The sequence below is a fragment of the Podarcis melisellensis genome (assembly GCF_964234715.1).
Source record: "Podarcis melisellensis genome assembly, chromosome: 12".
In the NCBI taxonomy this organism is placed as follows: domain Eukaryota; kingdom Metazoa; phylum Chordata; class Lepidosauria; order Squamata; family Lacertidae; genus Podarcis; species Podarcis melisellensis.
In genome coordinates, this window is record NC_138544.1 from 45,919,564 (window position 1) to 45,945,092 (window position 25,529).

At 43.4% G+C, this 25,529-nt stretch overlaps 1 protein-coding gene across 7 annotated transcripts in view; it reads left to right on the top strand.

The window, feature by feature from the left end:
* ADARB2 (adenosine deaminase RNA specific B2 (inactive)) overlaps window positions 1-25,529 on the top strand; it is a 363,889-nt gene that overhangs the window by 123,259 nt on the left and 215,101 nt on the right. The gene's annotated exons all lie outside the window — the stretch shown is intronic.

Sequence of the window (25,529 nt, forward strand, 5' to 3'; positions counted from 1 at the left end):
CCTGTTGTGGGTGGATATCTTTTTTATTTCTTTCTTTTAAGAATCTGGCTGGTAATGGTGGGAAAGCCCTTTCATTCTCTGAAACCGTGCAGATCTGCTACCAGTCAGAGTAGACAACACTAGGTGAGGTGGACAAACAGTATGATCAGGAATAAGGCAGCCTACTAATCCTGGATAGTGCTAGTAGTGCTAGTAGTAGTGCTAGCTCAGAATAAAGTTGGAAGTTGGTAGCTGAGCCTCAGGTTGAGACTTCAGGTATTCTGATGCCCAGTGCACACACATTTAGATATCCTGTGAGACTCTTTGGTGAAAGGTGGAGCTGGTAAGAGACCAGGACCAGTTCAAGATCTTTTGCTACCACGGGCAAAACAAAACAAAAAAGTACAAGAAGATTCCCTCTCTTTCCACATGTAGAATCAGCCAGTGTTTGGCTCATATTTTGGCAGTGGGGATGGGACAGCATCCTTCTCTAGACCTGGGAAACAGCAGCTAGTTTAGGGGATGCAGGGCAGTCTAGTTTAGGGAGAATCCTAAGAGACTACCCTCCTGTCCCCCAGCATCTGCCACCTGAGGCAGCTGCCTAACTCTGCCTAATAGTAGGGCCAGCCCTGGGAGGGATAAGAAAGCGCCTTAGGTTGCGAGGTCTGTGCTTGGGGATTAGAAGCACCTGTTTTTCTCTATTACATGCTCTGGCTCCCTAGTTAGGTTTTAGGTGCCCTGCAAGACCTTGGGATAATGAGCTTTCTCCTGCATCAGGTTTGCCAAATTCAGTCTGTAGTTTTGATGTATGAGGATGGAAAACATTAAGGACATTATACACACAAGCACACCGTTTGGCATGGGCTGTTTCTTTCCCCACAATTGATTTGCTGCGGTGTCTTGTAATTTATTCATGCAAGGAAACAATGATGGATGGTGTAAATTATTCTTCTTTTTCCCTTTTGACTTAAATAATAATTGCCAATATCTCAGAACTGTATGGAAATATAGGGGGAAGTCAGTATCCGCAAAGTGTTGTAAATTGTGGTGTTTGGTGGTAGCTTCCCCCACCTTCCTCCTTCAAAAGACATCTTTAAAAAAAAAGTTTTCACTACTAAGGTATTGCCCTCATTATGAATGACATTGCTCAAGTTGTTATTCTTATTTTGCAAAGAGGGGGTTCCTAGAGCATCTTAAGGCTGCATAAGGTGGTGAGGAATCACATCTAGCAATAGAAGAAAATTAACAAGACGCTTCAATTTAGACACTAGGTTCTTCGAGTCTGTTCTTCTTGAAAGCTTAAGTTCCTTGTAAAGTTTTCAGCCATTTTTCCTTAAGGCAGTCTCTTCCGCAAAGGAAAAAGTTGGACACCCAGCTAGCAATATCCCCTAGGCAGTTTGTGCTAAAAAGTGAAAACCATAAAAGCAAACGATATCTCTAAAAATCAAACAGAGTAAAACCAACCACTGACCAGAGCTAACTAACTAAAATTGGCAATAAAAAGCATACAGTGGTACCTCGGGTTACTGACACTTCAGGTTACAGACAGACTCTGCTAACCCAGAAATATTACCTCGGGTTAAGAACTTTGCTTCATGATGAGAACAGAAATCATGTGGCAGCAGCCCCATGAGGGAGGCCCCATTAGCTAAAGTGGTACCTCAGGTTAAGAACAGTTTCAGGTTAAGAACGGACATCCAAAATGAATTAAGTTCTTAACCCGAGGTACCATTGTATGGTCAGCTGGCTGCCTCCCCTGCCACAGCCCCAACCTGGCAGCTGCTTGCTCCCTTCCCTTGATTTCTTCATCTGTGCTGCCCTTCTAGCTGCCATGATGGTGGCGGCGTCAGTGGTGGCAGAGAGAGGCCAGCCAGATTGGCACATACATCGACCGCCTCTGCTCTGAGAGGCGCCTCTGCCTCTGAGAGCCAGTGTGGTGTAGTGGTTAAGAGCGGTAGATTTGTAATCTGGAGAACCGGGTTCGCGTCTCCGCTCCTCCACATGCAGCTGGTGGGTGCTTGGGCCAGTCACACTTCTTTGAAGTCTCCCAGCCCCACTCACCTCACAGAGTGTTTGTTGTGGGGGGGGGAGGGAAACGAGAATGTTAGCCGCTTTGAGACTCCTTCGGGTAGTGATAAAGCGGGATATCAAATCCAAACTCTTCTTCCTCTGCTCCGGCAGAGAACTACTTCCCCCACATACGAGGGTTCCGCTTTATGAGGGTTCCACTTTATGAGGGTTCATCTTTCTCCCTGAGCTCAGCGGCAGCACTGGAGGGATGTGTGTGGAAAGGACATTCTGGGATCAAGTAAGAAGCAGGGATGGCTTCTGTAATTCCAGGAATATCCTGGGGAAATAAGGACACTTGAAGGGTCTGCCAGTGTACCTTATAAAGTTTTACAAGTGTTGCTGCATTAACTTCTTTCTCTGACTCCACCCACTAGCAGCCCTCAGAAGGTTGCCACCAAGCAAATGTGGCCCTCAGCCTGGAAAAAGTCCCCCTCTCCTGCTTTAGCTGCAACAGCTGTTGTCCTTCCCTGTAGCAAATGGCTCAGCTTGAGCCGTTTTGGTCGACAAGCACCTTTGTCTTACCCTCCTCCTTTTCCCTTTTACTATTATTCTCGCCAAAGCATCTACGTGACCTTTCTGCTGGCACAATCGTCGTCCGGATTGCATTTCCTAATTGTGCCACAGCTTGACAACTCCACAGTTTGGTCTCAGGCCAAGAGGGATATTGTTTCGCCGCTCCTTCCGGTAGTCATGAACCCTCACGTTCACCTCTTAAGGCCTCTTGCTGGGCAGCTGGACGCTTTTCAAGGATAGCTGTGTTGACTTTGAAGTCCAGCCAAGCTGATGTAGCGCAACCTTCTGCTGCAGCCCTCCAAGGAGCGAAGCGGCCTCCCCACAAAGTACTTTCATATGGCGGACTGAGCAATGTCTATTGAGGGTGAAGGGGAAATTAAAGTCCCTTGATTTCCCCTCCTCCCGCCTGCCAGGAGTAATGGCCCATGTACACCAACGGCAGATCTACTATTATGTTTAGAGGAGGGACAGCCAGAAAATTAGCTCACTTCCCATGTGCACTGGGTATGTTTCTGCTGCTACAGCAAAAAGGAAGAGTGAGGGAATTTTCCTGCTTCAAAGCAGAGGGCTAGCTGCAGAAAAACAAAATACTATCGTCACCAATGGCTCGTCCAGGGTCACTTGAAGGTGGTGATATTGAATATTAGCCCAGTTGCCATCATTTCAAATTTGAAAATATTACCTTCTTTCCATCTGTCCTTCAACCCTGGCCTCACTATTAGAAATCATCATCATCTAATAGTAATAATAACTAATCAGAAAGATTTATATACCACTTAATAAAATTTTCAAGCCATTTTCAGAAAATAGTATAAAATATTCATAATGAAATTTCTGTTCATAAGAAAATAATGATAAAACCAACTGACTTTTTTAAAAAAGTAGACATGATAAATTTTTAATAATATATATAGATAAAATGAACAACTTTAAAATTAAAAGTACATTGTAAAATTACAAGGCCGGGTAGGCTTAATAATTATATAACTATGCGAAATGTATTGCATTAGGGGAACTTGCTTTGCAAAAATGCGTACAATAGGCAAAATTGTTTACAAAAAATGCACACACGAATTTTGCACTAAAATGCTGGTGAATTTTCATGCGGCCTTTTTAAAAAAATTGTGAATTGATGTAGAAATATGAGGGCCTGAATTTAAGACTGGGAAAATGAGAAACGGAGAGAAACTGAAATGGACAGATCTGCCCATCCCTCTCTCCCTCACTCTCAAGTTGTGCCACGAGTTGTACAGGCCTGATCTATACAGCAATGCTAAATGGGAGTGTTTTGCAAGATCTCTCTTACACATCTGTCATTGTGCTTCCATCGTCTCCCACAGCAGCGTTAATGCAAGTGGAATTTCCCTTCCCCTCCCTTTCTGGCTGCACTGCTGGCTGTGCCACTCGGGTCTTGACTTTAAAGTATTGTGCTTTTTTCCCCTTTGCTCCAGTCTGCTGCTGGTGTTAATGTTTAGTGACAGTTACTCAGTGCTAATGATCACCTTTGGGGATTTTTCAGAGTGCTTGCCTCTTGCTGGTCACTGGTGAAATGTAATCAATAAATCTGCCAACCCAGCTTTTCATGCTGCCTTTCCTCTTGGAATTGAACGAACACCACTATTACTGATTTGTGACAGAGTCCCCTCTTAGCAGCTAAGGGAGCCCCCATATGGTATTCGGCCAGTCCGACTGATCTGCAAAATAGTCTGGTAAATCTGAAATGAATGGAAGGAGTGTGGCTTGCCACATAGTTGTTCCATGATATGCAAGTCCTGCTTCAAATAATACACAAAGGAAAAACAGGACAGAAGGGTAATTTATGGCCGTGTTCTGATTTGTTAAAAGTGCGCTTCTTCCACATGTGCCCATTAACATGCATTTTATAGCTACAGTGCTGGTGTTCACAACATGCTTTCTTTATGTATCCAGGCAGCCCCCCATTTATGCGGGGGTTACATTCTGAGGCACCGTGCGTTTAAGTGAAATTGCATATATTCGAAACACAGTTGGAAAAGCCTGGAAACACATTCTAAATCTCTGGAAACCCTTGAAAAACTATTTTAAAAACCAGCAGCACTTACCAGACTGACTGCCAAACTGCACCAAACTCCGTCACCATCACTCCCTCCAAACCTTCTTGCTCAAACTCTAACTCTCCACAGGCCTCAGTGGTCGACACAAGGGCCCCTGGGATTACTAGGTGCTGTTTTCGCACCTTTTCTGTCCTTTCTGGGCTCTTTTAAGGCCATTTTTAAAGTCACTTCCGGGTTTAGCACAATGGTCACGGTTACACATTTTGATTGGTCATTGCCTGTATAGATGTATGGGCTAAAGGGATGCGGGTGGCACTGTGGCTTAAACCACAGAGCCTAGGACTTGCCGATCAGAAGGTTGGCGGTTCGAATCCCTGTGACAGGGTGAGCTCCCGTTGCTCGGTCCCTGCTCCTGCCCACCTAGCAGTTCGAAAGCACATCAAAGTACAAGTAGATAAATAGGTACCACTCCAGCGGGAAGGTAAATGGTGTTTCCGTGCGCTGCTCTGGCTCGCCAGAAGCGGCTTAGTCATGCTGGCCACATGACCTGGAAGCTGTACGCCGGCTCCCTCAGCCAATAAAGCGAGATGAGCACCGCAACCCCAGAGTCGGCTACGACTGGACATAATGGTCAGGGGTCCCTTTACCTTTACCTTTATGTATGGGCTACAATCATCATTCTCTGCCTGCTAGCACAATGGCTCTTACACTGGCAGGTGCATGAGTTTTTAATGTTGTGTTTAATGATAGGATGGTATCTGCAGAATGCCCTCTCCTGCAGGACACAGTGGTCATTGGGTATGTGGGGAAATGAGGAGGGGTTGGGGCTGTAGGAGGTGCAGTGATCTTTTAGGCATTTTGTTAAGGACAGTGCTGTGTGAGCACTGTGATAAACCTACATTTGTGAGCAGTGACAAATCCACAGTATACTGCAATCTGGAAGTGCAGCAAGTTCATGCCTCGGTGGTAAATGTGGACGTGCTTTGGGTGTGGAAGGTCTAGCCTCTGGCAAGAAAAACCAGTAGACACTGGAGGAATGAGCTCCTCTGCCAACACCGACAGCTCCTCAAGGGTGCTGGGTGTGAATGCTGGACCAGATGTAACCCACCCTGTAAGCTAGCTTTGGAATCCACTGGATTCCATGCTGCATGTGTTAAGGGGCACCAGCAGAGAACTTCAGCTTTCCTTTGCTACCTGAATACCTGCTCAGTTTTCTCATTTGGAGAATGCACCCAAGAATAAATTGGCAGTCCCTTGGGAGTACAGTGGTATCTTGGTTCTGAAACATAATCCGTTCCGGAAATCCATTCCAAAACCAAAGCGTTTCAAAACCAAGGTGTGCTTTCCAATGGAAAATAATGCAGAATGGATTACTCTGTGCCAAACTTTTAAAAACAACCCCTAAAACAGCAATTTAACATGATTTTTACTATCTAATGAGACCATTGATTCATAAAATGAAAGCAATAAACAATGTACTGCAGTCACACAATCAATCTGTAGCTGAACTGGGTTCTACACAGTCACACAAAAAAAACACAAAATAAATAGCAAAAACAAACAGACCTCAGCGTAACACTCGAAACAGAAGCGTGACACTCAAATCAGAAGCATAACACTCAAAACGGAGCACATTCGGCTTCCGAAAAATGTTCGTAAACTGGAACACTTACTTCCAGGTTTGCAGTGTTTGGGTTCCAAGTTGTTTGAGTACCAAGGCATTTGAGAACCAAGGTACCACTGTAGTGGGGTTTGTGGCATGTGAATAGTTTCTCCACCTCATGCAAGGCGTACTAATTAAAAGGATGAGCAATGTTTCCTTGCCTTTTGAATGAAATACCTACGGACACTGTTGTCTGTTTATTACAGCAGATCACAGTGTAAGCTGACATTTATTTTTTAATCAATGACTGGCATTGCTATCCTTTCCAGCTGCTTTCTGTGGAGTAATAAATGACATTGGGATGGATGCCAAACCCTTTCCCAGAAATGCATCTAGCAACGGTGTTATTTGCTTTACAAGTTCCTGACATGGGTTGAATATCATCTGTAGTTTAATGGAGGGCCTTACTAACCATTAATGTGTGTGTGTGTGTGTGTGTGTGTGTGTGTGTGTGTATTCCGGGGTGGGTTGGTTGGTTGGTACTTAATTGAGATGGCTTCTGATCCAACAGAAACCTCAAACAATCTCTTCCTGCAGCTTTACAGAAACAAACCTGTTAGCAAATTGAGGTAGATGTTGATAAATTTAATGAAGGACTTTGAGGACACAGCAGGCAGCTAGGCAAGGACAGAACAGGAACAGGAAAACCATGTCTGCTCCCAGATGCAAATAAGTCTAATGCCACCTACTGACTAGATCATATAATGCTGCTATCCACATGTGTGTGTTTGTATTATACAGACATTTGTTTCTTATATATGGCCACATTTGCAGTGGAACCTATGTGTCTGGTCCCAAATGATCTGAGTTATACATTGTGTTTTATGGTGCTGAGATTGTACAGTTTAAGCTTACATGTTAGGGCCAAATGCAGACACACACAATGACCAACATGTGGAGTTTAGGCGAACCTACCAAAAGTGACGAAATGTCTACAAAAATGCATATGGCAAAGTGTGCGTAAAAATGCACATATTAGTGAAAATAACATATAAAATGCATTCTATGAGACCAAGTTGCTTGCATATTGTACATATTAGACGAAACTGCATAAAACATATTAGGGTAAATTTGCACTAAAATGCTGGTGGACTTTCATGAAGATATAAAAACAAGTCACAAAAAATTGCAAATTGACAAGAAAAGGTGGAGAACTGAATTTAAGACGGGAAAAATAAGAAACCAACATTAACAAATACATTCATCTCTACCTGTAATTTGAGCAGGGCATATCAGCCTAAGTCCATCCCATTCCATTTTCTTGACTCTCATAGTTGCCTGTCTTGATTTGGGGGGAGGGGGGAGGGAAGAGGAAAAATTCATGAAAGTTCACATTTAAATAGTACGCATTGTTGCATACATTTTTGCATGCATTTCCCCTAAATATGTTTTTCTTTTTTTCCTGTAAATATGCATATTTTTTGCACATTGAAATTTCACTGCATAATCCAGAGAGATGCAAAATTCGATGGGGAAGGAAGTGTTGAGTTAGTAGGGTCATGACCATCAAATTCAGTCAGTCCGCTGTGAAAAGGAGACCAATTGAATTCCTTCTCCATTGATTATATGTATATGTATAAAATTTAAGTATATGGATATCGTTTATTTATTTTGTTATATGAAGCAGCTGATATGCTTTTATTGTACTTCTTCTATGTATACGTAACCTATTATAAACTGCTTTGAGATCTTTCAGATTGTAATTGGTTTATAAATCCAAATAATTAACTCATCTTCCTGTTCAAATACCCAAATTATCTTAGCGATGTCTTCTTCTGTCATTTGCTGAACAGGTCCACACACAGCAGCAGCTATTTTTATCACTGTATTCCGGTAGATTTCAGTACATGTGAGGTTTAAAAGGTTGTTTATGGCTGCCTTTCATCACTATAGTTAATTCTGCTACTTTTCTCAACTGTGCTCTGTGTAGATTTTTTTGGGGGGAGTTATAGGGGGTTATGGGTTATGAGAGAAGAAATAAGGACTACACCCAGATTTAATGCAAACTGAATCAAATTCCTCTTCCATCCCTAATTACAGGTAAACACGATTTGACTTTCTTCTACCAGTTATGATCCACAGCACTGGCCCTAATGAACTGACATTTTTTAAAAAATTATTGTTCTTCTAAGTGACTTTAAATAGTTTAATAGTTTCTGTGGGATCAGGGACTGAAGGAGACGAAAACAACCAATGGATTTCTCCACCACAAGAGCCTTTTTTTATATAATGTTTCATTTATTTTCTTTCCCCCATTCCTTACCTGGCACAGCTGTCCTTTTTTGTGAATTTATGGTGCATTTCTGGGCCTGTAGGTAGAATTGTCCTTGTGTTTCTCTTGGGAATAATTGGTATGAAGGTAAACATTAGCTGCTCTGCTTGGGGTGTTTCTGAGCAACACAGAATAAATGTTCAGGGCCTAAAGTGCAGGCATGTGATTGGCAGGTCTATTACGGCTGCCCTGTGCTCCTTCTTGTATTCCTTTTTATTAGTAATTACGATATAGGGACTCAGGCTTCGGAACACTGGGCAGGAGGCTTACCGACATTAATGAGATGGTTGTCAATAATAATCACCAGAAGTCGGGGTTTAATTTGGGACCAAAACTCACCCGGGCCAGAACCAGAACCTAGAATCCATCCCTTGGACGCAATGTAAAAGTTACTCTCTGAGCACTCTGAGTGTGAATGCCTCTGAGCACTGGAAAGACAAAGAGGTCCGGCCCTATCATAAAGTGATAGAACATTTATCTTTTCCTTTGTTCACTCATGCGTCTTTTCCTGCTACACAGGGTGCCATTTGCATTTTTCTATTCAGGCACAACAATATTTTGGGCCACTTCTTTGCTCATCCATGAGTAACTGCAACCAACCCAACTCCCCAAATTGGCTGAAATGAAGGGGAAGGGCTTCTAGCTACAAGGGTGTGCTTGAGTCACAGCATAGATGAACTGTTGGCTTACCTGGGAACCCTTAACTACAGCGGCCCTCCAACGTTGATGGACTACAACTCCCATCACCCCTGACCATTGACCCTGCTGGCTGAGGCTGAAGCGGTTGAAGTTCAACAATATCCTCTGACTCGCTGGGTGGCAATATGGCAGCAGAAAGGGCAACTGATCCCAGGATCATGAAAGATCTGTGCTGTGAATTTTTAGCCGTCAACGGGTGGCGCTGTGGGTTAAACCACAGAGCCTAGGACTTGCTGATCAGAAGGTCGGCGGTTCGAATCCCCACAACAGGGTGAGCTCCCTTTGCTCGGTCCCTGCTCCTGCCAACCTAGCAGTTCAAAAGCACGTCAAAGTGCAAGTAGATAAATAGGTACTGCTCTGGCAGGAAGGTAAATGGCGTTTCCATGCGCTGCTCTGGTTTGCCAGAAGCGGCTTAGTCATGCTGGCCACATGACCCGGAAGCTGTACGCCGGCTCCCTCAACCAATAAAGTGAGATGAGTGCTGCAACCCCAGAGTCGGTCAAGACTGGACCTAATGGTCAGGGTCCCTTTACCTTTTGTAAATACATATTTGTTTGCCTATACCAGGGGTCGGCAACCTAAGGCCCATGGTCCCCCGCCGCCCGCTCGGTCGGCTCCTGTGTGCCGCACTAAACCGGCGCGGAGCAGAGCGGGGACTGCCTTCTGCAATGCTGGCCGGCGTCCCATTGGCTGCAGGAAGCTCCTGCAGCCAATGGGAAGCAGTGCACGCCTCCTCCACACCAGAAGGAGCACCGGAAATAGCGTTTGTGCATGCTTGTGTCCGTGCGAGCACTCCGGCCCACAGCGGTGTCTGCGGAACCGTGAACTGGCCTAAGCCACGAAAACTTTGCCAACCCCTGGCCTAGACTTTGGGGACATAAATGTGGCGTGGGATCTAGTAGTCCCTGGTATTGTGCTTCCTGTATTGTGCCATGATTTTAATTTTGTAGTTTCAGTTATTCTATATAATCATAATCATCATAGCATTGTCTCTCCAGAAGCTTGCCTAATTCACACCACACCCAGGGTTGTACCTTGCTAAATGCTGCTCAGAGCAGACATACTGAAATCAGTGAAGCTAAGGTAGCCATGGCCACCAGCTTCAGATCTACAGATACCATGATTATGCCATGAGTCTCTCATGCATTTCCCTTAAAATCATGTCCTCCATTTGCAGCTGCCTCTGGACCTTCCTTTTTTCTGCTTGGGGGAAATGGTTAAAACACACACACACACACACACGGTACATTTCAGATGCCTCAAATTACTAACACCAGCAATTCTATTAAGACTAACTTTTTTATGTCCACAGTCCTGATTCCTGTTGTATGTTTGTCAGCGCCATCACAACTCAGTAAGATTCTTTTTCTTTCTTTCTTTTTTATGTTGTGATACATATATGAAATATTTACATAGTACTACATATACTACATATATAAACATATAAACATACTACATATAAACATATAAACATACTACATTTAAACATACTACATATAAAAAACATACATATAAGCATACATATAAACATACTACATATAAACTTACTACATATGTTTCCTGCTTGGCAGGGAGTTGGACTCGATGGCCCTTGTGGTCTCTTCCAACTCTATGCTTCTATGATATACATTATATTTGTAAATTCACATTTTCACTATTCTTTATGTACCAACATTTAGTCCTTTCTTATTTTCTTCTTATTTCTTGCCCTATGTCTTCCCTCCACCCATGTGTGACTTTCTTGTTTTTATTTTATAACTTTATTATTGTGATTGTATTTTTGTATCTTAATAATTAAACATACATTCTTGTATATCTGTTTAACTTAACTTTGTGAAATCAGTCTATGCATATCAATACATTTTTGTTGGAGCATCTTTTGGTCATGTATTCTTCTACACACTTCCATTCCTGTTTGAGATTTTGGTTAGATTGCATTCTAATGGTTGCCGTCATTTTTGCTAATTCAATCATTTCAAAAAAATTATGTTGCCAATCTGTCACTGATGGTACTTTTTCTGATTTCCAATTTTTAGCAACCAATAACCTTGCAGCGGCTGTTGCATATAAAAAAATTCTCTTCATGTCTTTGGGGGTGTCATTTGTTATGATTCCTAAAAGGAATGCTTCCAGCTTTTTACCAATTGTTGTTCTAAACATTTTTTTTCCAACTCAGTAAGATTTTATCACGCACAATGTATTAACTGGTTGCAAAATCGTAACCTCGGCATTTTGGCCATAAGCAGAAAATTCAGGGCAAAGTAAAAACCCCATACTTAACTCAATGCCATTGTGTTGGGAGATGTTGAACTCTGGAACATTTTCACAGCATGGGCATTTTCATCCCTGCAATCCGGAGGGCTGATGGAGCGAATTAAGAACGGCGAGGAAACGCCTTGCTTTTTGTGGACTTTGTCAGGAATGAGTATCATTACCTGAAAAAGCAGTGCTAGCAGTTAGCATTCAATAATGGAGGGAACTTTGTGACAAATCAGTATCATTTTGTCACCAAAAGGGGAAAAATGTGGGAACTTAGTCGTCTTCTAAGAGCCTGCTGGGTCCATTTAAGACCAGCGTCTGAACATCATCTGCCCACCAGTATAGTATGACGTATTAATCTTTTTTTACTGCTTTGCTTCTTGATTTGTGGCTCTCATTTCTCTACCCCGAAGGCTATGGTTTTCTAAAGTGACGGTTACACTCAGATCCTTACAGGGAGCAAAATTACATACATAATACATTTATGGATCCCTTTTAGTTACTCCGTAATGGATTCCGTATTATGGATTTCTCCCGACCCCGAAGAATTTTGTAAGAAAGGGAGCATTAGGATTTCACAGAGGTTATGACTCCAGGCGGGATGTTGCTAAGCTCTTGTTTCCATTTCCTGGCAACGAAATGAACACAGATGGAACATCGGTGCAACTTTATTAGGTATTTTACACCACTGCCATCCCCGGAGCTTTGCTTTCTTCCTGGTGTTAATAAGGCCCCTAAATATCAGTCGCAGATTTGGAAACGTACCCAGGACATGAAAAGGCAACATGATCAAAACAAAGTGGCGTTTTTATTGTATATTATTTTAAGTGTGCTTTACCGCCTTGACCTTGTTTTCCCTCGTAGCAACTCTGCGGCACGCGGCGCATCCAGTGCCATTTTTCAGAGGGAGAGCTGAGCGACTTGAAGGGCACCCAGTGAATCTGTAGCCTGGCGAACGCTTTGAAGCCTGGTCTCCCAGCTCCGGCACTCTTATCTGCTGCAGCAGACTGGCTCCTCATAATAAGAACAACATTGGGCGGGAGTGGATAATACTCTGGTTTGATTGCTCCCTTGTGCATGATGCAGACCAAGAACATGCCTGTCCCACGTCTGATGCCCCCAGAAGTCTTGGCATGTGAACACCCTTTAGTGGCACCCAGTCATTGCTCTTCCCACACTATATGGGAGGCACCTGCAGTAGGAGGCTTCCCAATAATGCTTTAAAAAAATGGTTTATTCAGGCTATCCCCAGTTACCTTACTTAACATTTGAGTGTTGCATTATATTCTGCAAACTTGGGATTCTTGGATGTTTGTAATGATTTTAACAGTTACATAACTAACTAAATAGCATCCTGTGTGCACCCTAGAATGTGTACCGGGTTCTAAGAAGCAATGTCGAGACTTCCGGGTCGGCGCCATCGCCGAATGGCGGGCTCCCTCCGAGCTCCGGAGGGAGCCTGCTCGGCAGGGGCTGGGTCCTACCGCACCGGCGATGCGGGGACCCTTAAAAACCACGGCCACGGAGGCCGTGGACATGGAGACTCGGCTGGCACCGTCAGCGCCCTCTCGATTCGTGAAGGAGCCTTTTTAAAGGCTACGGATCGGGTGCCGGGGAGGAGCGTGGTGCTTTGAGTCCTCTGCTATCCCTGCCGAGCGCAGCCGCATGCCATCCGGCGGAGAGCGCTGACTTCTTCTATTGAAAATTTGGACCCAAAAGAAGAACCCGTGAGTAATTGGAATATGGACTAAAAAGAGGGATAAATTTTTAGAATTTGGAGCGAACGGGGGAGGTGGAAAAAAGGAAGTCAGCCCCCCCCCCAAATTGTAGAAGAGCCAAAACAAAGGACTGGATAACTAAGATCGAGAGGAACCTTATCTTGCCGAATTAGCAACTTCGCGAGGGAAATTTATAAGATTGAGCTGGAGGAGAAAAGTGGAATTCGTATTAAAAAGCAACCCCCCCGGAATCCCTGGAGCGATTCGTGAAAATGCCTGGAGAAGAATAACGGAGGTTTTGACAGCTGTCAAAGAGCTGTCAAAACGGAAGAATGAAATTGAGACTTTGTTATGAGGACTTTGCCGGTTACATTTGTTATAAATTGGAGATAAATTGTTTCAAATAAGGATTTATAAGTTATTTGGACTGGCGGATGTGATCTGGAAGGGAACTTTGTTATTGTAATCCACCTAGAGGAGCTGAGGGACATTGCATGTGTTTTCGACGGGAAACTTGAACAGTTGGATAGAACTTTTAATCTCCTGGGAAACTGCAGAAATGGAACATTATTTTGTCTACAGAGGCCTACACTTTACTGGAAACAATGGATTAATCTGTTGAAAAATGAAAGGAACATGATGTAATGTTTTGCTCCTGAATAACAAGCCTCTGTAGAGACACTAGAAGCCTTTGGAAAAAGAACATTTCTGTGAGGGAACAGGGAAGTAAAAAGGAGGAGAGTGATTGACAAGAACAAGGGAACAGCAAGAACTGGACAGAACTGGAGTGGGAACATTTGGGATATCCAGATTTGACAAGCTTATGGATATAAAATTGGAGTTTATACTCCTGGATATAAAAATCTGGATAGAAGAAATGGGCCCCCTTTGATAGACTCCTTCTATGATTGGACATCTGTAATTTAAAAAAAAAAAAAAAAGACCGGTAAAGAACCAGAGGGATGTGGGTTCAGTGAAATGTGGGTTCATCAGGAAGACATTAGAAGTGGAGGGATAGGAGGAACGCAACAGGGAAAGAGGGGAGGGAAATTTGGAATCCAAAGGTTGTAAAATTATTGCTTGTTTTTATTTTATTTTCATCTGTACTATATTTGAAAGGGGGGAACTCGTGGAAGGGAATAGGTCGACCTTAGGGGATGGATATTTGGATAAATTGAGTTATTGATGATGAGTGTATTTTGGGAATAAGAATTTGTTGAATATTATTGCTTTTTTGGAAGATTTGGAACACAAGAGGGGGTGGGGAGGGGAAGTCCTGGATATTGGAAAAAGTTTATGAATTGGATTTTATTTGTTTTAATTTGGAAAACCTTAATAAAAATTATTTAAAAAAAAAAATAAGAAGCAATGTCGAGAGGTTCCTAAGCAGAGGAATTGATGAAAAAAGCTCATACCAAGAACTAACTTAGTTGGTCTTTAAGGTGCTACTGGAAGGAAATTTTTTTGTTTTGATGAAAAAAGAGTTCCCAAAGTTTCAAAAATGACTGCTTTCGCATAATGACCACTGCTAAATTTCAACTTCCATAGTTGTGGGGTGGGTGGGTGTTTAAAAAAGGAAAAGTTGAATGTAACTTCCCCCGCCCCTTGAAGGATATAGCCTATGCCTAGAGCCTGTCGGCAGGATAAGATGAAGCATAAAGAATGTGAATAATTTTAAAATAAGTGGCCAGTCATCATTAATTCATTTTGTGCTCATTACAGTGCCATTAATCATGATTTATGCATTGGGTACTAATACGGAGTTGCACTGAAACTCTGGTTTGCCTCTAATTTTATTTCAAGAAAAATAATTGGATTGCTTAAAATTTGACCTCTTCTGCCTTGTTTCTCAGTTTTTCAGAAGTGATGGCCATGGGGAAATTAATCATTTTGGTGATTGGCAAATGAGACCCACATTTTTCCCCCTGCCTCTGAACCTAAATCTAGGACAGGGCAAAGTAGAAACCTGAGAGAGGCAACATTAAATTGGGTGGTGGTATCATTCAAATCAAGCTGATACATGCATTGTACCAGTGACCGTAATGCTCCTTAGAAACAGATGCAATGATTCAGTTCCAAAACTACTTGTTCTACTACTCCTAACTAAAAGGCCCTGCTTGCCACGGCATACTTACCTTCACAATAGCACACACACAAAAATGGCATAAGTGTCATAAATGACAAGCAAATGGCATAAGTGTCAGGACTCTCTTCTGGGATCTTGGAGTATGGACTGGAAAATGGCTCTCTAACTATGGCTACTTGTGCTAGCTGTCAGATTCTAAAGCCACTACAAGCACAGGGAGGCTTCACTGACATATGTGTTTCCTCATCTGAGGTGGTTTTTTTAATTCTAATGTCCTCATCAAAATGGCTTTATTTGCCTCTTTACCATATGTGTACACCAATTTTCAACCGTAATGGTTCTCAGAGAGTCCAAAATGCTGATAAAACAGCAATGTTCAGTTCAAGGAGCAATTAAAACTGCTATGAGCAGGTAAAAGAGAAGAAGAAGAAGATAGAAAATGTCAGTGTCAGTGCTCCAAAATTTTCAGGTGAGGTCCAATCAGAGGCTCTTTACTCCCCTCCTAAACTATCAAGAGGAAATACCAAACACATTTCAAGAAAAAAGAAATTTCATTACGTGGGGCCGCTACTAAAAAGGCCCTGCTGCTTGTCACGGGCAATCTAATCTCTTGACAAGCAGGTCTTAAAGTCCAGTCAAGCAAGGAGGAAGGTTCAGGAAGGTTCCTGGCTGCCACCAACTATTCCCGCTGCCTCTGTCACCTCTAGCAGATGGGGAATGTATTTTCAGATGGGAGGAGCTTAGAAACATTTTGAGTTAAAGCAGGCAGAGTTTATGGGAAACTCGCCCATCTCTAATCAGTCTTGAATATATATGTCATCTTGAACTGGTCTAGGATCATTCCTTTAGAGCAGGTGTGATGTGGTCCCTAAACAACACACGAAGTCTAGTATTTGCCTGTGCTCAGATTAAAGGCAGGCTGTTAAACCTCTAATTATTTGCTTGGCTTCTGGGCAAGATAGTGCTATTCAGTTATTAGTTTTTGTTCACTTGTCAGCTGCAATATATATATATATATAAATCTTCCAAGCTCTATAAAAGAGCAGAAATTCTTCTGATTGCTTTCTCAATGTAGTTACTGTAGCTCTGACAAAGAATTGTATAATTCTGTGGATTGCTTTATATGCCTATTTATGTGTGGCCTAGCACTTTCCTGAGGAATGTCAGAAGCTGGAGATTCATATATGTTGCATGTAGTTCTGCCCTAATAGCTTCATTTCTTGACCTGTTCTGCGTATCTGACACAGCAGATTAAAAAAATAAATAGCATTGCGAAAGGGTTGAAGAAAGCCAATTCATAGGTTGCTTAACTATGCAAAGATGGGGAAAGCATGGGAACTTTTGTTCACATGGAATAGTGAACTCCTCTGGCCTGAGGAGCTGCCACCAGGGGTTGTCTAGTTGGCAGGGATCCATGACGAGGCCTTCTCAGTGCCATTTGCAGAGGCGCCGACTTGGGCCCAGACTGCTGCCACTCTCTGCCATCTCTGTTGGGGTCCACTGTAGCCGTGCTTTCATGGTAGCGGTGGGGATGGGCAGTGGCAAGGTTGAGGCTGCACAGGTCCACCAGCAAGAGCACTGGATTGACTCCACCACTTTGCCAACGCTGACCATGCCGCTGCCCTTTCCAACCCTGCGCCATCTTGATAAATGCCAGTGACACCACAGTCGGGAGGTTGGCAACACAGCACCACCCTGTGTCAGGGAGCCAGCCAGCCAGCAATAAATCACACAGAGTACATGAAGTTAACTCTTTATTAGAAGAAGCAGGGCCTGCTCATGGGAGCCAGGCCTAATGAGCACAGCAACTCTTCCCAGTAGGTCTTGCCCCTATGAGGTAGTTGCAGGGGTTCAAGGTCCCCGCTTTCCCAAAGCTGCCTAAATCTCTTCATCCCCCAGGTCGTTCCCAAGCAATCTGAGACTACACTGATGTGCTTGTCTCTGCCTCTCCCTTTTCATCCCTCTTCTGGTCCTGGGAGACCGGAAGGGTGGGGAGCTTGTTGCAGCAGGAAGAGAAGACACCCTGGCTTCTTCACCAGCCTGATTCATCTCTGCCTCTTGGTCTCCCTCTCCCTCCTCTCCTATTTCTGCTTCTGGACTCCTCTCTGCCACAGACTCTCCCCTGCTCAGTAAGCCTTGTAACTGCTACCAATACCTCCTACCCCAGTCTTTTCCCTCTGACCACTCATTGTCATCCCACCACCAATCCCCGGGCTCTGAGCCTTCTTCCCTTGGGGGGGGGGAGTTCCCCAGCTGCTGCCTCCCATCATTCCTCTGGGTCCAGTCAGTCCATAACATCTCACCATGCTGAGGGTGGGTCAGTGCTGCACAGGATAGTACATGAAGATGTCAGCAGCTGAATCTTTGGCAGCATACTTGGACTTTTCAAATACCACACTGAACCGGGGCCTTCAGCATGTGGGCTTTTGGGTGCCTGTCCTAAATCTATTAGCTTTACTCCCATGGAAGATTGCATTCAGAAGAATTGGGGGCTCAGAGCGAGCTCTTCAGCGGCATTCATTTTTTGCTCCCCTTGCTGTGATGCTGATAATAAATAAGCAGCTGCCTCAAGATATCAGAGGCAGCCGTCTTGAATGCTGCTGGTGTCATTATGGTTATAACTGCTATATAGCAGAATGACGGAGGCTGTCTCCTTCCCAGGCTAAAATACAGGGATACATTTAATACTTGACACATTTACATCAACCCCAGTTGCTAGATGTTTGAGGTTATGGTTCCTTCGCTTTCTGTTTTAACGAAACCTAGGCTGCCAAAGAGAATGTAGGAGAGAGAGAGAGAAATTTCCTCTGATAGATGTTAAAATCCTTCAGCCTTTTCCACTTCCCACAGCTGTAGGCAATAAGCAATCCTTTTGTTGGCCAGTTGGTATATGAGCTAAACTAACAGGCTACAGAACGTATCAAATCTGTGCCAATTTTGAGAAGGGAGGATAATACTTTTTTTTTTGTCTGCTAGGTTTGGCCAAGGAGGACTGGTGGAAGGAGTTATGCACGCCCATTTCACCCTGACATAATTATATTTTTCACACCCTAGAAGAGAGAGAAAAACAGAGAGAGATTTAAAAAAAAGTGAATTTGTCTTTTGGAAAAGTTAAGCATCCCAAGAGCAGAGCGGTAGTCAAGCATGCAAGCTAGCAATCATAGAAAGGAAGCCAGAAAGATAGATTCTCCCACAGAGCAATCCTACACATGCAGCTACTCCTAAGTAAGGCCCATTGAGTCAAATGGGGTTGACTGCCAGATAAGTGTATACAGAATTGCAGCCCAAGTATGTAAATTAGTAATATATTGGAGTACTCCAATACTCTTTTGTGGGGGTGCCAACTTGAGTAAAATGTTTGGGGGGACCAGGTAAGTCCTGCCCCATGTAACTGACCACATGACATGGCACATACACACACACACAATTTGAATGGCAGTGCCCATCAATTTTGGTGGAAGGCCTCAAATATTTTATTGGGAGGGTGAAGGGACCTCAGCCCCTGGGACCTGACTTCTAGGCTGTGTTGGAATACAGTGGTACCTCGGGTTACATATGCTTCAGGTTACATACACTTCAGCTTACAGACTCCGCTAACCCAGAAATAGTGCTTCAGGTTAAGAACTTTGCTTCAGGATGAGAACAGAAATTATGCTCTGGCAGCGCAACAGCAGCAGGAGGCCCCATTAGCTAAAGTGGTGCTTCAGGTTAATAATAATAATAATAATAATAATAATAATAATAATAATAATAATAATTTTATTTAGTTATACCCCGCCCTCCCCAGCCAAGGCCGGGCTCAGAGTGGTTTACAAGCAATAATAAAAACAAGATGAATGATTACAACTTAAAAACAAAAATAAAATGGAACATTAAATAATGGAACATTAAAATATTAAAATGTAGCCTCATCGCAGGAGGAGAAGGAAAAGAAAAAAGAGAGGGAGGGAGGGAGGGAATCAAATTGGCTCCAAGCCAAAGGCCAGGTGGAACAACTCTGTCTTACAGGCCCTGCGGAAAGAAATCAGATCCTGCAGGGCCCTGGTCTCATGAGGCAGAGCGTTCCACCAGGCTGGAGCCAGAGCTGAAAGGCCCTGGCTCTGGTTGAAGCTAATCTAACTTCCTTAGGGCCCGGGACCACTAGGGTGTTGCTATTTATGGACCTTGAGGCTCTCCATGGGGCATACCAGGAGAGGCGGTCCCGTAGGTACGAGTGTCCTAGGCCGTGAAGGGCTTTAAAGGTCAAAAGCAGCACCTTAAATCTGACCCTGTACTCCACCGGGAGCCAGTGCAGCTTGAAAAGCCCTGGGTGAATATGCTCCCATGGCAGAGAGCCCGTGAGGAGCCTCGCTGCAGCATTCTGCACTCGCTGGAGTTTCTGGAACAACTTCAAGGGCAGCCCCGCGTAGAGCAAATTACAGTACTCAAGCCTGGAGATGACCGTCGCATGGATCACTGTGGCCAGGTTGGGGCGGGAAAGGTAAGGGACCAACTGTTTGATGCGGCAAAGGTGGAAAAATGTCGCCTTGGCTGTTGCTGTAACTTGCGCCTCCATGGAAAGGGAAGCGTCAAGGATTATACCCAAACTCTTAACGGAAGGCAATGGCACTAATTGGGCCCCCGCAAGAGAAGGTTGTTGGTCCCTCATCCCCATGCCATCCCGACCTAGCCATAGGACCTCTGTCTTCGAATGATTTAGTTTCAATCGGCTCCCACGAAACCATCCAGCCACAGCTTCCAAGCAGTGTGTTCGGGGCCGAGTTAAGAACAGTTTCAGGTTAAGTACGGACCTCTGGAACGAATTAAGTACTTAACCCAAGGTACCACTGTACTCTGCCAACAGTGATTCAGCAGGCACCTTCTGTTTCAAGTTTTAAACCCCTTCTGAAAACTTTTCTATTCTGTCAGGCTTATATGCAGGCAATGAAGAATGTACCTTTCCATAATAGTTAAGTTGGTTTCTCATTTCCATTAATACATTTTTCACTGCCTAGGGAGCCTCTATACCATCGGTGGCCAAACTTGGCCCTCCAGCTGTTTTGGGACTACAATTCCCATCATCCCTGACCACTGGTCCTGTTAGCTAGGGATGATGGGAGTTGTAGTCCCAAAACAGCTGGAGGGCCAAGTTTGGCCACCACTGCTTTATACCAAACCAAAAAATGGAATATAAACAAACCACAACATAACAATGGTCAACTTATAGGCGAATTCCTGAAGGAACCCAATGTCAAAACTCACTTGAAGGGCATTTCATGGGGCTGGTTTCACTACCTACTGCCTCTTAAGCCAGCTCAGAACCCTTGTTTTAGGGCACGTTTGCAGTTTTCTTTGCTGATGGGCTCAGTGTCCTGGGTGGGCGAAGGAGCAAGAAGTGTCATGCTGACTATGATCTCCCTCCTCCATTGGAGGCAGTGTCTCTCCAAAAACAGGGAGATGCAAGTGGGGTGTACTGTTGTGTTCAGTTCCTGCTTGCAAACTTCATATAGGCATCTGGTTGGCCACTGTAAGAACAGAGTCCTGAATTTAAGGGGCCTTTGAACTGATCCACCGAGGTTCTTCTAATGTGCCAGAGGCACCAGCAAAACAACAGTTTCTGCCATAGCCCCAAATTTCATTTACTTACTTCAATTATTCATATACCACTTAATTTCAGCCTTCTCCAAGGCTGTACTAGTGTACTAGTGACTCAATACAGGGAGAATTTAAATTTAAAAATCAGCTAAAACTAGAGATGGGACAGAAATTTGATTTAGTTTGTGTTTAAAGGTGAACCTACCCAAACCATAATCTCTGAAACAAGACAAGAAGTGAAGCACAGCCGCCTTTCGAAATCTGAATTTTGCAGTGCAGCTTCCTGGCCAAGTATTATGTACAAAAATCCATATAATGGGGTAAAGCATGCATTAAAAATGTATGTGGAAATAGCTATCAAAGCATAATATTAAACCGCTTGACAAAAATGAGGCAACATATACAAAGGTGTCCATTAGGAAAAATTCACACTAAAATGCTGAAGAATTTCCACAAGGATTTATTAAAAAAAAAAACCACTACCCTGATGTGGACATGTGGAGGATCAGAGAAACCCAAACTGACTGATTTATCCATCCCTAGTTAAAACTCCAAAATCAGAATTCAACTAAAATGCCTGCTGGAATGAATGAATGAATGAGTGTAGGCGCCCATTGTAAGCCTTACCACATTGCTTAGAAATGCCAGTTCTTGCCATTCCACTTCAGTTTAGACCTGGTGTATCCGTAAAGAGGAACGAGTAGGCAGAACAAGTAGGTGGTAGTATGGATTATATGATCCTGGCAGGAAATTACCTCAGAAAATTACTTTCCAATGCTGAGCGAGAGTCATTTTCAGCTTAGGCACTTGTCTGCCACTATCTTTGAGCGTTGCCTCTGTCGCCTCTTAGCCACTTGATTCTCTGATTTGTCTTCTAATTACAAAAAGGGGAGAAAGTTGAACTTTGTCCCAAGCTGCTTCTCATTGTTCTTTTCTCCATTGTTATACTGTGAGGATTGTTGTGGCTGCTTTTATTTCTGCATTGTTTTGTTAGCTGGAGATCAGCAAAGGTCCTTTTCTTCTCGTGGGAGGAGAGAATATGAATTCACACAAATTTTCAAAAGCACAATTAAATATGAAAATAGCTTATATGGCAAAACCTGTCCATGAATAAACTGCCAATTATTAAAATATGCAATCTGCAAAAACATTAATCCAAGTCATTCTCATCCTAGCATCACTTTTTTAAAAAATCCTATATTTTTATTGAGTTTATTTCTCGAATATCTGTCCTGTGTTTTGATCAACAAGCCCTTAAAACAGTTTACAATAAAAATAAACAAGGGCCAATCCACACTATAACAATTTGAACATCACTTGATAAAAAAATTACTAAAAGCAACTCAACTATATCTGGCAGCATAAAAGTGACTCAAAAATCCTTCCTGTGTAGCAGATTTTTAAAAAGGAAATTTGAATCCTTGTTCATAAATGGGTACCGAATTAGTTTTCTGCTTGCTCTCCTTGTAGACTTTGGTATTCTGTTAAACAGCTAAATATAAGGTGGGCCTTTAGCTGGGCCACCTGGGACCTGTCAGAGTAGCCCCTCGAATATGAAATTCCCACCGGAGAGAAACTTGCCAGATTTGTTGCAGAAGCCTAACAAGCATCCTGGCAACTGTAGTTTGCCCTAAATGGCCTCAACTCTGTAAACCTGAAGGAGCATCTCCACCCACATCATCAGGTCCAGCTCCAATAGCCTTTATTGTGAGAAGTCATGTTACAGGAAACCAGAGGGCCTTCTCGGTAGTGGCACCTGCCCTGTGGAATGCCCTCCCATTAGATGTCAAGGAGTCTCATTGTTGCTTTAATTTTAAATGGTATTTTGCTGTTTACAAGCATGTTGTCTGTTACTCTGGGTCCAAAAAAAAAAAAGTAGGTTCCAAACTGACTGACTGAATGAGTTAAAAAGATTAAAAACAGAAACAGCTGGAGGAAGGCCTTTTCCTGGCGCTCCCTTCCCACAAATTCTCTCTGTGCTCTCGTCTCATCATCACATGCCCTTAGCGGGAAGACAAATGATGCCTTGACTTCTATTGACTGTGAAGAGACCACCCGGGTCAGAGGCAAGGAGATCTGGCGAGTCCAGCCATCCGAGAGAAGCCAGCCACACCTCATTAGTAAGCATGCAGGTAGTGGAGATTTTAGATTTGTTTCAGGCCCCATTGCAAAAGGTGCCCTGACAGCTTGAGTTATGTTGACAGGTTCCCCTCACAGGAAAGGAGTGTGTCACGCAGGAGAGATGAAACATGTTTCACTGTCATCCTCCACACAGAATAAATGGATGGCCTAGAATCTTTCCATCGGCAACATTCCCATCTGGGGGCAGAAAGGGGGGGGAGAGAGAGAAAGGAGACTTGAGTTTGATGTTATAAATCACCATAATTTGTTACAATTTCCAAAGACAAATATGACAGGGTAGAATTACTTTGCGATGCTGAGACAGTCATTTGCAGAAGCCATAAAGTGTCAGTATAAATCTAAGGACAAGATATATTTAATCTGAGGAAACGGAGCACAACATCCCCTTGGTATCTTCTGTTTACAAAGAACTTAGCTGCTCTGATCGTCGCGTTATTGCGAGTCACTTCTTCTGTTTTTATTCTTCCAAATGAAGCCGCCTCTCGTGGGAGCACTACAACAACTTCTAGAGGATTCTCACAATCATTACCGTTAGGAAGGGAGAAAGCTCAACACAAACATTTATGATGTCAACAGAGGAGGGGAGAAGATCTTGAAGCTCAAAGGCATACAGTTCTGTACATGTTGAGATTGATTTTGTTCGTGGAGTGGGGCCCGGAAGGTGGGTAGATATTCTCTTACGGAACAGTATGTATTTAATCCTCTATTTGTTTTATTTCTGAAGTTCCGTGCTACCTTTCTGCCCTCACAATGGCCCCCCAAGGAAGCCCATAACAATACAGTATAATTTGCAATTAGCCAGGAAGTAAAATTCTTGTCTTCTTGTGATTCCAGCTTCAAAACTTAGCAAAAATAACTTTGCGGGAAACAGAAACCCAGCTTGAAATTGAAAATTATAGGTCTTGGCTGCTTTAAGTACCCTGATAAAGTTCAGGGTTCAGTGAAAACTTCTTATCCTTTGGAGGACGTTATTGCTTAATTGTGTTTATGGCTTGCCAGGCACAAAACAGAGGTTTAACAAACGTCCAGGTGGACTACCAAATGTAAAGGGGATAACTTGCCATACAGGCCACAAGTTATGCAGGCCCAATACAGATTTTTCTTGGCACTAATGATGAATGACTATTCAGGGTCATATAGTCATATAGATTTACATAATCACATGCTGAATCATTATACCCGCATACGGCACACCCTCCAAGTGTCCCAGAATTACAAAAGCCATCCCAGCTTCTGATTTGATCCCGGAATGTCCCTATTTCCCTTGCCAGTGCCACTGCTGCCGAGCTTGGGGAGGCCGATGAGCCAGCACTTGTCCTGAGCCATGTCCTGAATGGCAACAATGGCGGCTGCGAGAAAGCATCCCATGACCTCTCCATGGCTGCTGCTGCTGCTGCTGCTACTCCTTCCTTGGGCAACTCATAGTGGCTGGTGGAGAGCAGGCGAGGAGGAGCAGAAGCTGCCACTGCCAAGGTCTAGACTTGCATGACACACTGACTCTGAGAGGCAGGCAGAAGGCAGGGCCGCCCTGGGTGGGGAGAAAGGGGCAGCAGAGCAGAGTGCAAGGAGTCTTGATTTTTTATTATTATTTTTAAAATGCTTTGTGTGCCCATGTCTAATGTTTCCCCCTAAAAAAAATTATTGGTGTGGGTTTTTCTTTTTTGTAATGGAATGGAATGGAATGGAATGGAATGGAATGGAATGGAATGGAATGGAATGGAATGGAATAGAATAGAATAGAATAGAATAGAATAGAATAGAATAGAATAGAATAGAATAGAATAGAATAGAATAGAATAGAATAGAATAGAAAAGAGAAAATGGATTAAGGGGTTTTCTCAGGACGGTGGAGGGTGTGTATCAGTGCCGAATTTACGTATAAGCTAAACAAGCTATAGCTTAGGGCCCCACTCTCTTGGGGGCCCCCAAAAAATTTAAAGGAAAAAAAAACCCTGGGTGTACATTTCCAAAATATAAGATAAAAAACAAAGAAAATAGAACCTCCATACAGCAACACTGTTTTGTGTTGTGTAGGCTTCTATGATGTAAGTCATGGGCCCCGCCTGCTAGCCTGCTCCCTAAAATATCACTGCTTTGCTCATTTCTATATATAGGGTGCCTACATTCTGCATGCGCAAATGGCTTTAAACACCTATTAGATTCATAAATTACCGTATAGCATATATTCAACACAAAAAGCAGCGACAATTTGTTGTTGACAAAGAGCAGCCGGACATATAAAGGGCCCCATTACCTTCAGTAACTTAGGGCCTCATCAAACCTAAATCCAGCCCTGGTGTGTGTGCTGTGTCCCATTGGTGTAATTATGGTGGCTCTTGCCCTTCTTCTGATAGGAAATGCTCTGCGGGGGGGGGGGAGAGAAAAATGGGGAGTTGAGAAGGGTCAGTTAGGGGAGTAAGAAATGTCCCTATTTTCATCTGATGAATGCTGGAGGGTCTGGTACAAGTCCTCTTTCACCCTTCTTACATCTGGGAGCTCAGGTGTCAGGGAAGAGGGGAAC